The following is a 10,860-nucleotide window of genomic DNA, read 5'->3' on the forward strand; positions in this document are numbered from 1 at the left end:
TCCATCGAGTGTTATTGTTCGTGGTGTGCGTGCAGCCTGGTCGCCTAGACAGAATCTAATGGTTGTTATTGTCGTTCTTACACATCAACTAGGAGTCCTAGGCAAGATGTATAGACACCATAAGGTGTTGTGGGCTGTCCCTTCTTTACATAGGACCTTTTAGTGCAGTGGTTCTCAACCTTTTTCAGCCCATGCACCATTTCGCCATATGTCAAAATGTCATTCCACCCCACCCCCTTTCCAAAATTGGCTGCCACAAAAGGTGCATTCGAAATACTATGTAACAAAATACTAACACAAACACAAGCTAATAGAGAGAACCCCGGCATGACTTCTCAGTAGTGCGGACCGATGCACGCTGCGTTTTGTGTGGTCCTAGAGCTAGTTTGAGCCTGCCAATCTGTGATCACAATTCCCCCCTGAAACTCTGAATTCCCCCGCCCCCGTTGAGAACCAATGTTTTAGTGTGTCCTGGATGCAACCACTTCCTTCAGGATCAGTCTCCTTCTGCTATATCCTGTCTTCATTCCTTTCCTGTATCCTGTCTTTTCCCCTCTTCTGTATCAAATCTTCTTCCCTCTTGTGCATCTTATTTTCTACCTCTTCTGTATCCTAACAGTTACTGCAGTCGCTTCCTGCCCTCGCGCATCTCAGCTGTTGCGACCTTGAAATTTGTCATTGGTGGCGGTCTTGTTATGTGTCTGGATTCATGACTAGGAGAATGTGCTAAATTGACCTCATCTTGAACATTTTGAATTAAAAAGGCTGTGACTATGCAGTGTTGACGTTTTAGCTGGAACTACAGTAAAGTTAAATGTTTCTCGAACGGATTAATAAGTCTGATTGGGGTTTCGAATCATGAAAACGTATACAAAAAGTTGCATGTAAACCAGCACGAGATCATCAGTCAAAAGCTTCTTTCTTCCAGCTTAATTCCTAGTCGGTGTCTGCGAGATTATCATTTAGAACGGCATTTCCCCGGCCGATTATTATTGTCTGTTAGCACGTACTTGTATATGACACGCAGATACATACTTGCGGCACAGAATGTCCTCGAGAAGCAGATTTGATTTCTAAGAAGATGCAAGCCAGTTCACTCGAGCCGGAGCACAGGGAGGAATGAACGAATGGTTGCAACAAAAGAAATCCTTATCTTATTCTGCAATTTTGCCATGGTAGGTACATTTACGTGATTATTAGGTGTTTTCCTTGGCTTGAAAATTACGTTTCCAATCGGCCGCATAGTGAAAGTTTCATGAACTAAATTTGGACGATTTAAAGTTGAAAACTCACCAAAAATACTTTTATTTCTTGGCATGATGATGACTCATGTCTAGGTTATTAACATGCAAGGCATACTGTACGATGCTCGTGTTTCCCAACATGTCCCTTTGAATGTCGGTCTTCTTTCAACTTTTCCCCGTCGCTCGTTACCTTCAATACACCATTTAAGGACTCATAATCATGACCTAGCCGAGTGAAGGCTTGTAATGAAGGCCACATCTCGACATAAATTGAAACGTCCGTGCTAATAGCTGCATATTAGGCTATTGGTAGGTATCCGGACGCCCTAATGACACGCAGATGTACAGTAAGTATTCACGTTATTTTGGTATTCAGCTACTGACCAAATATAGTAGCAGTAACTGAATCATCAACAGCACGTCGAAACCTTTCATTATGTAGGCGACGCCGTTCTCGTGTATATTGCAAAAACTGTACAGGTAATCATTATGAGCCATTCCCTAATTTTCGACTGGTTAATTATGTTGCAACAGTTAAAGTAACTTAGAGAATTTATAGATCATTACAAAATGGGAAGAAGTCTTGCATACGTAAGCAAAGGAACCCAGTGAAGGTTGGAATCTATATGATTCAACAAAAAAAATATTTGTTTTTTACTCTTGAGAGAGAGAGAGAGAGAGAGAGAGAGAGAGAGAGAGAGAGAGAGAGAGAGAGATTATCAATCATTGGTTAGGAAAATAGAGAGAGGGAGAATTATCAATCATTGGTTAGGAAAATTGAGAGAGAGAGAGAGAGAGATCATCAGTCACTGGTTATGAAAATTGAGAGAGAGATATTATTATTAGTCATTGTTTCGGAAAATTGAGAGAGAGAGAGAGAGAGAGAGAGAGAGAGAGAGAGAGAGAGAGAGAGAGAGAGAGAGAGAGAGAGGGGGGTGAGAAAGAGGAGGAGAGAGAGAGAGAGATTATCAATCAGTAGTTAGGAAAATTGAGAGAGAGAGAAAATAGAGAGAGAAAGAGAGAGAGATTATTAATTATTGATTAGGAAAGTTGGGAGAAAGAGAGAGAGATTATCAATCATTGGTTAGGAAATTGGTTGAGAGGGAGAGAGATTATCGATCATTGTTTAGGATAATTGAGATAGAGAGAGAGACATTATGAATCATTGTTTATGAAAATTGAGAGAGAGAGAGAGAGAGAGAGAGAGAGAGAGAGAGAGAGAGAGAGAGATTGAATATCAATCATTGGCCTGGAAAACTGATTTTATTGCCTCTTAACCTCGAAGATGTCTGTTTTCAACTTAAAATCCGTCATAAGTAAATCTGTTTTGGACTCTTTCTTCCTTGACATTTTAGGAGGCTTTGGATTACATTTTCGAAAAGCTTCGAACCCACAAAACAGCTTCACATTTATTGCAATGGTCTTACCTGAACAATCCGCACCGCGGTTACAATGTTACCGGAAATTACGTCAGTTTTTACTTATAACATCGGCAGCATCCCACAAGGCGATTGTGTGTGTATATTATATATATATATATATATATATATATATATATATATATATATATATATATATATGTGTGTGTGTGTGTGTGTGTGTGTGTGTGTATAAATATATACACTGTACGTATGTATGTATATATATGCACATATACATCTCTCTCTTGACTATATATATATATATATATATAAAAAAAAAATATATATATATATATATATATATATATATATATATATATATATATATATATATATATATATATATATATGTATATATATATATATATGCATACCTCTCTCAAGACATTTATTCAGGTTACAAATCCGGTTAAGCATCCAGGAGTCAAGAACACATTTTCTGATCCTAACAGGATCCGGCCGGTTTTAGAAGTCAGTGGAGAGGATTTCCTCTAAACGTTGTGTCGCCACCGCTTGTGGCCGCCTCGGACTGAAGGTTGGGGGGGATTTCCCCTCGGCTTGCCTGAGAAGGATGCGCTCGAAGGATTTGAGAGTATGCGTTTTTATTTCATTCAGAGAAAAAAAATGGTGTCGTTCCGTGAGGTATATCGAGTTTTTTTATGTTTTTGTACTTTTGAGCTTTATTAGCTCTCTCTCTCTCTCTCTCTCTCTCTCTCTCTCTCTCTCTCTCTCTCTCTCTCTCTCTCTATATATATATATATATATATATATATATATATATATATATATATATATATATATATATATATATATATATATATATATATTTATATTGTCATGAAGCGTACCAAGTACCTGGTTATTACACAGCTAATCACAGATTTCAAAAATTTACCTCACTTCAGCCAGATACTTGAACTCTCATAACAATAAAAATTACGACTGAGTACTCTAAAGGTAACAGTGATCCCTTAAAAAAGCTCATTAATCACATGAAAAATCAGACTAAGTTTATCAAGACTAGTGTGAGGTATCAACAGTTAAACAAGAAATATACTAGAGTAAAAGGGCATCACTCCATCAAACAACTTTACCTGTTTCCCAGGTCTTAATTCACTTTAGTAAAAGTAAAAGAACAAAACATGTTCATCACTTTGCCTTATGCACACAATTAATCCTATTCACTGGTGGTCAATAAATGAAACCCTGTTTTTAAAAACATTAAATACAAAAGTTTATTTTTAAATTCAAAATTTATAATTAGAATTCACAATCTGAAAAATTTTACTATCACTTGAAAACAACACAAAATTTAATTAATTCTTGAGTTAAATTATTAAACAAAACTAAATCACAAAAAACTTTAATTTATCAGGAAATTAAGTTAATCAAGCAAAATTTAAACTATCAAGAATTACTCAAGATTTGAAAAGTAAATCTTAATAAATGAAAATTAAATCAAGTATGCAGTGTTAAATTATTAAGAAATATTTAAAATGCTAAGTAAATAAATGTTAAATCACAAATTTATAAATTGTGAAAACATAAGAACACAAAAATACACAAAAGATTTATCAATAATAATTTCACTAAGGCAGAATTTCCCTAATATACCTTATTATACCATGGTAATAAGTAAAATTCACTTTATCTTACACAAGCTTGTGAAAACCTTTGCAAAATCATGCACCTGCTTTAAATTCACGAAACACACTTTTTATAAGGCGCCGTTACCAAATCACTTTTCCTGCTTACAGATCTCAAAAGCCAAGATTAAAGCCAGTGACCACAAATATTTTATGTTAAAATTACTCTCATTTGAAGAGGGAGAAAGAGAGAGAGAAAAAACCAATATTAACAGTCTCTCAAATCAGAATGAGCAAATTTTACGATTCCAGTAGGAAATGAAACAAAAAGATGACGTCATTATAAGACATTTTGGGAAAAGATACGAGAGAAAGTTCTAGAAAAAGGAAGGCGACGTCACTTCCAGCAAAACGTTTTGAATGCAGTCAGGACAATACATGATCAGAGTAATGCAATCTTAAACATAACGCAATTGCCATGTGCTTCAGTGCAACACTTTACTAGAAAATAGAATAGAACACATGTACCATTGCAAAATTATTCGTCTTCTTCTCGTATGAGACAAAGCTTTTACAGAAATCTTTACACAATCAAACAGACTACAACTGGCTAATTATGACTGGCATGTTTTAAAAACAAAACAAAAAACCCGAGTTGGTTTCCAAAACAGATCAGCAATTGTTACTCCCGACCTGTCAGCACCTATTCTTTCAGGATGACAACTGAAGTGAAACAAGCCTTCCTACGACACACACACATGTGGCTCACATACTAAGTTACTATTAAAAATGCACTATTAATTTTAAATTACGCTGTTAAGTTATCTAAATCACTAACTCTTTTGAGATCTGACACTACACTACATACAATATTTCAACAATTATTACTATTACACATAACACATGATAAATAGAAGAGTAAATATATCAAAACTATAGGATGATATACATGGCCTGATTTTCAGTCATATGTAGGTTCTACCAGTATAAATGAAATACGTAAGATACAATTAACACGTGTATTTTCCTTGATAGTTACACAGGGCCCTGTTGCTAATATTACGCTACTTAATCATGCAATTATAGTCAGAAGGTACTCTGAGATGACAAGCGTCCACCACTGTCTTTCAGAAGCGCTTCCTAACCCGTCGACCAATAAACCCTTACTGATCTTTAACTTTTCAAACTGAACTTGCTTAGGTCATAGACCTCAGCTGATTGGTCTCTTATAATGGAAAGGAACCAATAAGGGTCTTCGATGTACGGCACTCATTTGAATTACCCATGCCAAACCCCAACGATTATATGGTGTTTGACGAATCAGCAGTATCTGTTCACTAATCTCTGATCACAAAGAAGTACAACAACTAGCAGATTTTCTGTTACATCTCAAACATGAATTTCTATATAAATCAGTTCACCGCTCCCCCCTAAAAGTTCTGTGTCTTGCAACACTTTTTTTTTTTTTTTTTTTTTCTGCTATTTGTGCACTGCCACACTGCCATTTGAGTACCATACCTCCCGACATATGTTATCAATAATTCATGCAGAAACAAAACTAAAATTTAGCAAGCCAGGGTCAAATTGTGCAGTTACAATTGGCAATTTACAGTGTTATGAATTCCACGCATCACATTGCTATGATTTTATATATATATATTTTTTAATGATAATAAAAAAGAAAATTATACAGGATCAATGGAATAATAATTTTTAGCTCCAGGCATTAACACACACAACTTTTTTAGAATTTGGATTGAAATAACCTGCAGTTCAAATAATCAAAACAAGGCAAAAACCAGATTACTGTCAATCATCAAGACAAAATGATTTTGTAAAAATCACAGAAATTTAATAAAAAGAAAAAATGACATCAAGTACATAGACACGTTTATGATGTTTTCTTTTCACAACAGCAGTATTTGTAACCTTCGTCTGTATGCACATTGGGTGCACTATTAATGATCCCCAGAGCTTGCATGTCATTTTCACTCTCCTCCCCCAGATAATCAGTTAGTCCCGGTTAAAGGGACATCTTCTTTGACAGGAAGCCTTGGATACCAGTTTAATATGCTGGATCACCGCGGTGTCGTTTTAAATTTCTTTCACATAATATGGTCCTAAGTAGGCGGACTCGAGTTTATGTTTCCTCGGTCGCAACCTTTTCAGATAGATTCTGTCCCCTATTTTTATCTTAGATGTTTGTGTGGAATTGCTGATCATATTTTGCCTGATACTTTTCATTGGCCCTCAACCAAAACGTTTGCATTGTCTGAGACACTCTTCGAGTCAGGTTACAGAACATCACCCGGTGTTGTTCGACACTATATGGTGGTAAAGTTCTAGGGTCCATGATCACAGTATATGGCAATGAAGGGTCCTGTCCATATGCTAAAAAATACGGGTTATCTCTTATGGCCGTTATATGCTATATTAAGCACAAGTTCTGCCATTGGCAGTATCTCTACCCACTGATTTGGACTGTCTGCTACTAAATATTTCAACATATTTGTTACTTCTCTATTATGGGATTCAACTAACCCATTGGCTGAAGGCCGGTAAGATGCAATCGTGAAATGTTCTATGTTTAACATTTTTATTAGGTCTTTTATTACTTCATTAATCAGTTCACGTCCACTGTCACTGATTAATGTATGGGGACAGCCAAATTTCACTATGAATGAACAAAAGGCTCTGGCAACTGATATTGCAGATTTATCCACCATCGTATACATGTGCATATACCGTGTGAATGCATCCACCATCACACACACACACACATACCTGAATTGCCTGTCCCGGGGGGTAAGGGTCCCACAACATCAGTGTGTACTCTGGCAAATTTGACTGGCTCCACTGGTCACATTTGAGCCTTCGGAATAGTAGGTCTATGGTTTTTCACGGTATTACAGATGTGGCACTGGGAGATGAATTTTACAATGTCTTTTTTCATCCCTACCCAAAAAAAGGATTCTCGTGTCCTCTTGGAGGGTCTTTCTATAACTATATGTCCTGCATATGGACTTACATGTATCATGTGGATGGCTTTCTCTACCAAAGAGGGAGGAAGGGTGACATGAGATCGGATATCACCTGGTCTCTTCTCATATTTACAAAATAAGATGTCTACTTCAAGGAAGAACATATCTTTGGGTACTGTTAGGAAATTGGGAAACTCGTTACTTGCACCCCTCACATAAGCCTTAACCTGTTCAATCCAGGGTTCAGACTTCTGACCCCTCATCACCTCTTCCACACTCCAACCATACAAATCAATCACACACCCTCTCTCACTCCCAGGGCATCTGCTTCCTGACCCCCCTGGAGGATCAGCTCTCTTGTTTTCACAGCTGCTTTGACTCTCTCCCCAACTCTTGAGTTACCAAGTTATTCCCGTTTTCTACATCGGGTGCCTCTGAGGCATGCAACTGTTTCTTTCATTGCTGTTCCTCTCTCTCTTTGCTGCTTGGGTTGTAACTGCCATTATGGCACTCCTGGAGAGAGTGTAAAGTCTCTGCTGAGCAAGTTTTCTATGGTGACGTCCCATTTTCTTTGCCTCTACAATTCGTAACACCTGGCGTGACAGGTCACGCAAATCCAATCATTTAAATTATGTATATAATTGTTTACCTGTCTCTGATTTGTATACCATGTATTCTTCTTTTGCAGGCATCAAGATTGTATTCAACTTCAATTCTGTCCATTTGTATAATTTAAAGTGTACTCATTCACTGTATTTATTGTTAATTATTATCGACCTCAGGTCACCCTTGTTCCCATTGTATTCCGCGGCGCGACGTAAGTCTGTCGCTATATAAAAAGCCTGGATCACCAATAAACCAGTAGTACCTTTTCCCTGCTCGTCTTATTTTGCACCTCTTAAAATGGTGACCCCGGAGTGGTTCCCAGAGCCATTAGCGGACCCATATGGCGACTCAGTCTTGGCTCCAGGAACTACCCTCACGCACCTAATGGTCTAACTATGGCGCTGTAACCAGCGTTCAGGCGTGCTGACTCTCGTCGGCAAATCACCAGCGTCATTAATGGACTCACACAGCGCGCTTCCAAGTGCGTTTTGACGCGAGTATCCCACTCCAATTAAGAGGGCAAGAGCGAGCATGGACACGGACATCCCCTCCCTCGTTCAGTTAACCGCTAACCTCGCGGATTTGGATGTCTACCTCCCTCCCATATCACCCGTGCCCGCACCCGCGCCGAGGCTCTCGCGCTCCTCCACACCCCTGCCCACACCCCGCACTCTTCCCTGCCCGGGGCCCTACCCAGCAGGACAAGCTGCTGCCGTTCACGCAGGAGAACCCATTGGCATGGCTGTACAGGGTCGTGAGTCAATTCAGGCTGGCGGAACTCAACAACGAGGTGCAGGAGGAGATTTACAGGAAGCTCATCCCATGGGTGTCCGCTGCGCGCCCCATCACCTACCACCTCCTGAAGAAGTCCCTCCTCGAGGCATGCTCCCTGCCAGTCACCGAGTGGGCCGCCCGCGCCCTTGACCTCGCCATCAGCCCGTGGCAGGATCAGAGCGTCATGGAGTCATGGGGCATGATACAGGACCTCCTCACCCTCCCCGACACCGATGGCAAGGAAAACAACTCGAAATAAGCTTGTCACAGGAGCTCCTCCTCCGTCAGCTCCTCCCGGAGGTCCGCACGCAAATCCCCGAGCCCTACACCATGCCCCTCGAGGTCCTGATCTGCACGGCGTAGCACCTGACGGACTCCGTGAAGGCAACAAAGCGGGTACCAGCGTCCGCACTTCCCGTCAGCGCCATCCAGCAGGAGGAGGGTGCAGAGCAGGAGGTCAACGCCGTCACCAGGAGGTGCCCAACGCCTCACAACAGGTGGAATCCCCCAGTCTTTGCCACTACATTCAGGGATGCCCGTAACTGCCTGCCGCCCTGTTCATTCGCCCGTCCAAAAAACAGGGGAAGCGGCGGCTAGCAGGACAGGCTGCCATGGCAACAGAAGAACCCAGGGTCCCAGAGCCAGTAGGCTTCTACGTCCGCGACACCGTCTCTGGCAGGATGATGTTGGTCGACACGGGGGCCATTAGATCAATCTTCCCGCTGTCCAGAGAGGACCGCAAGCGAACACCGGACCCAGCTGCCTCCCTGACGGCCGCCAATGGGTCCCCCATCCTCTCCTACGGCACCAGGCTCCTGTCAGTCTCCATCCTTGGCCGGAGATATTCCTGGGACTTCGTCGTCACGGACGTAAGGACCCCGCTCCTGGGTGCAGATTTCCTTGCCCACTTCAGGCTGGCAGTTGACATCGGTCGGAAGCGCCTCCTCGACACCGACTCCTGCCAGTCCCTCCCGTTAGCAACAGGACCTAAGGCGCCCACCATCTGCTCCGCTGCCCCCCACCAGTACTCACAGCTGCTGAAGGAGTTCATTGATGTGTTCAGGCCTGATCTCCGCCAGGTACCTGGGGCCCCAACCAAGCATGGCATCTACCATCACATAAAAACAAAGGGCCCCCCTGCACACGTGAGGTTCCGGAGGCTTCCCCCTCGGCGCCTTCAGGAGGCCAAGAACGCCTTCACCGGAATGGAGCGGATGGGAATATGCAAGAAGGCCTCCAGCCCGTGGGCCTCCCCCCTCCACATGGTGCAGAAACCGGACAGCTCCTGGAGACCCTGTGGCGACTACAGGCGGCTCAACCTCGCAACGGAACCTGACCATTACCCCCTGCCGAACATGCAGGATCTCACGGCCTCCTTCCACGGGGTTTAAATATTTTCTAAATTGGATCTCTTGAAATCTTATTTCCAGGTACCAGTCACGCCAGAGGATGTACCGGAGACCGCCATCATCAATCCTTTCATGTCCTACGTCTTCGCCTTCTCCACCTTCGGCCTAAGGAACACGGGGGGGTGACTTTCCAGCGGCTCATGGACAGCATCCTGGGGGATCTGAAGTTCTGCGTCTGCTACGTGGATGATATCCTTATATATTCCAGGTCCCACAAGGAGCACCAGAAGCACATCCAGGCAGTCCTGCAGCGCCTGCAGGAGAACGGCCTCGTCGTACGTTTCGACATGTGCACCTTCGGCGTCCAGAAAGCCGACTTCCTGGGCCATGAGGTATCCCCGGATGGCATCTGCCCGCTCACATCCAAAGTCACAGCCGTCACCAGGTTTCCCGTCCCCACCTCCGTCAAGACCGTCCAGGAGTTCCTCGGGATGGTGAACTACTATAGGAAGTTCATCCCCGGGCTCGCACACACCATGGCCCCCCTGATGGAAACCCTAAAAGGCCAACCAAAATCCTTAGTGTGGGGACCCAGCCAGCAGCAGGCCTTCTCCCTGACGCAGGCTGCCCTCGCCGAGGCAACCGCCTTGGCCCACCAGGACCCCACCGCTCCCCTCTAGCTGACGACGGACGCCAGCAGCATCGCCTGTGGAGCTGTCCTGTAGCAGGTCATCAACGGCGCTCCCCAGCCCATCGCCTTCTTCAGCAAGAAGTTCATCCCCGCAGAGGCTCGCTACAGCACCTTCGACAGGGAACTCTGCGCAGTATACCGGGCAGTCCGGCACTTCAAGTTCCTCCTGGAGGGCATGCCCTTCACAATCTACACAGACCACCAGCTG

Source organism: Macrobrachium rosenbergii, chromosome 49, assembly GCF_040412425.1.
Source record: "Macrobrachium rosenbergii isolate ZJJX-2024 chromosome 49, ASM4041242v1, whole genome shotgun sequence".
Taxonomy (NCBI): Eukaryota; Metazoa; Arthropoda; class Malacostraca; order Decapoda; family Palaemonidae; genus Macrobrachium; species Macrobrachium rosenbergii.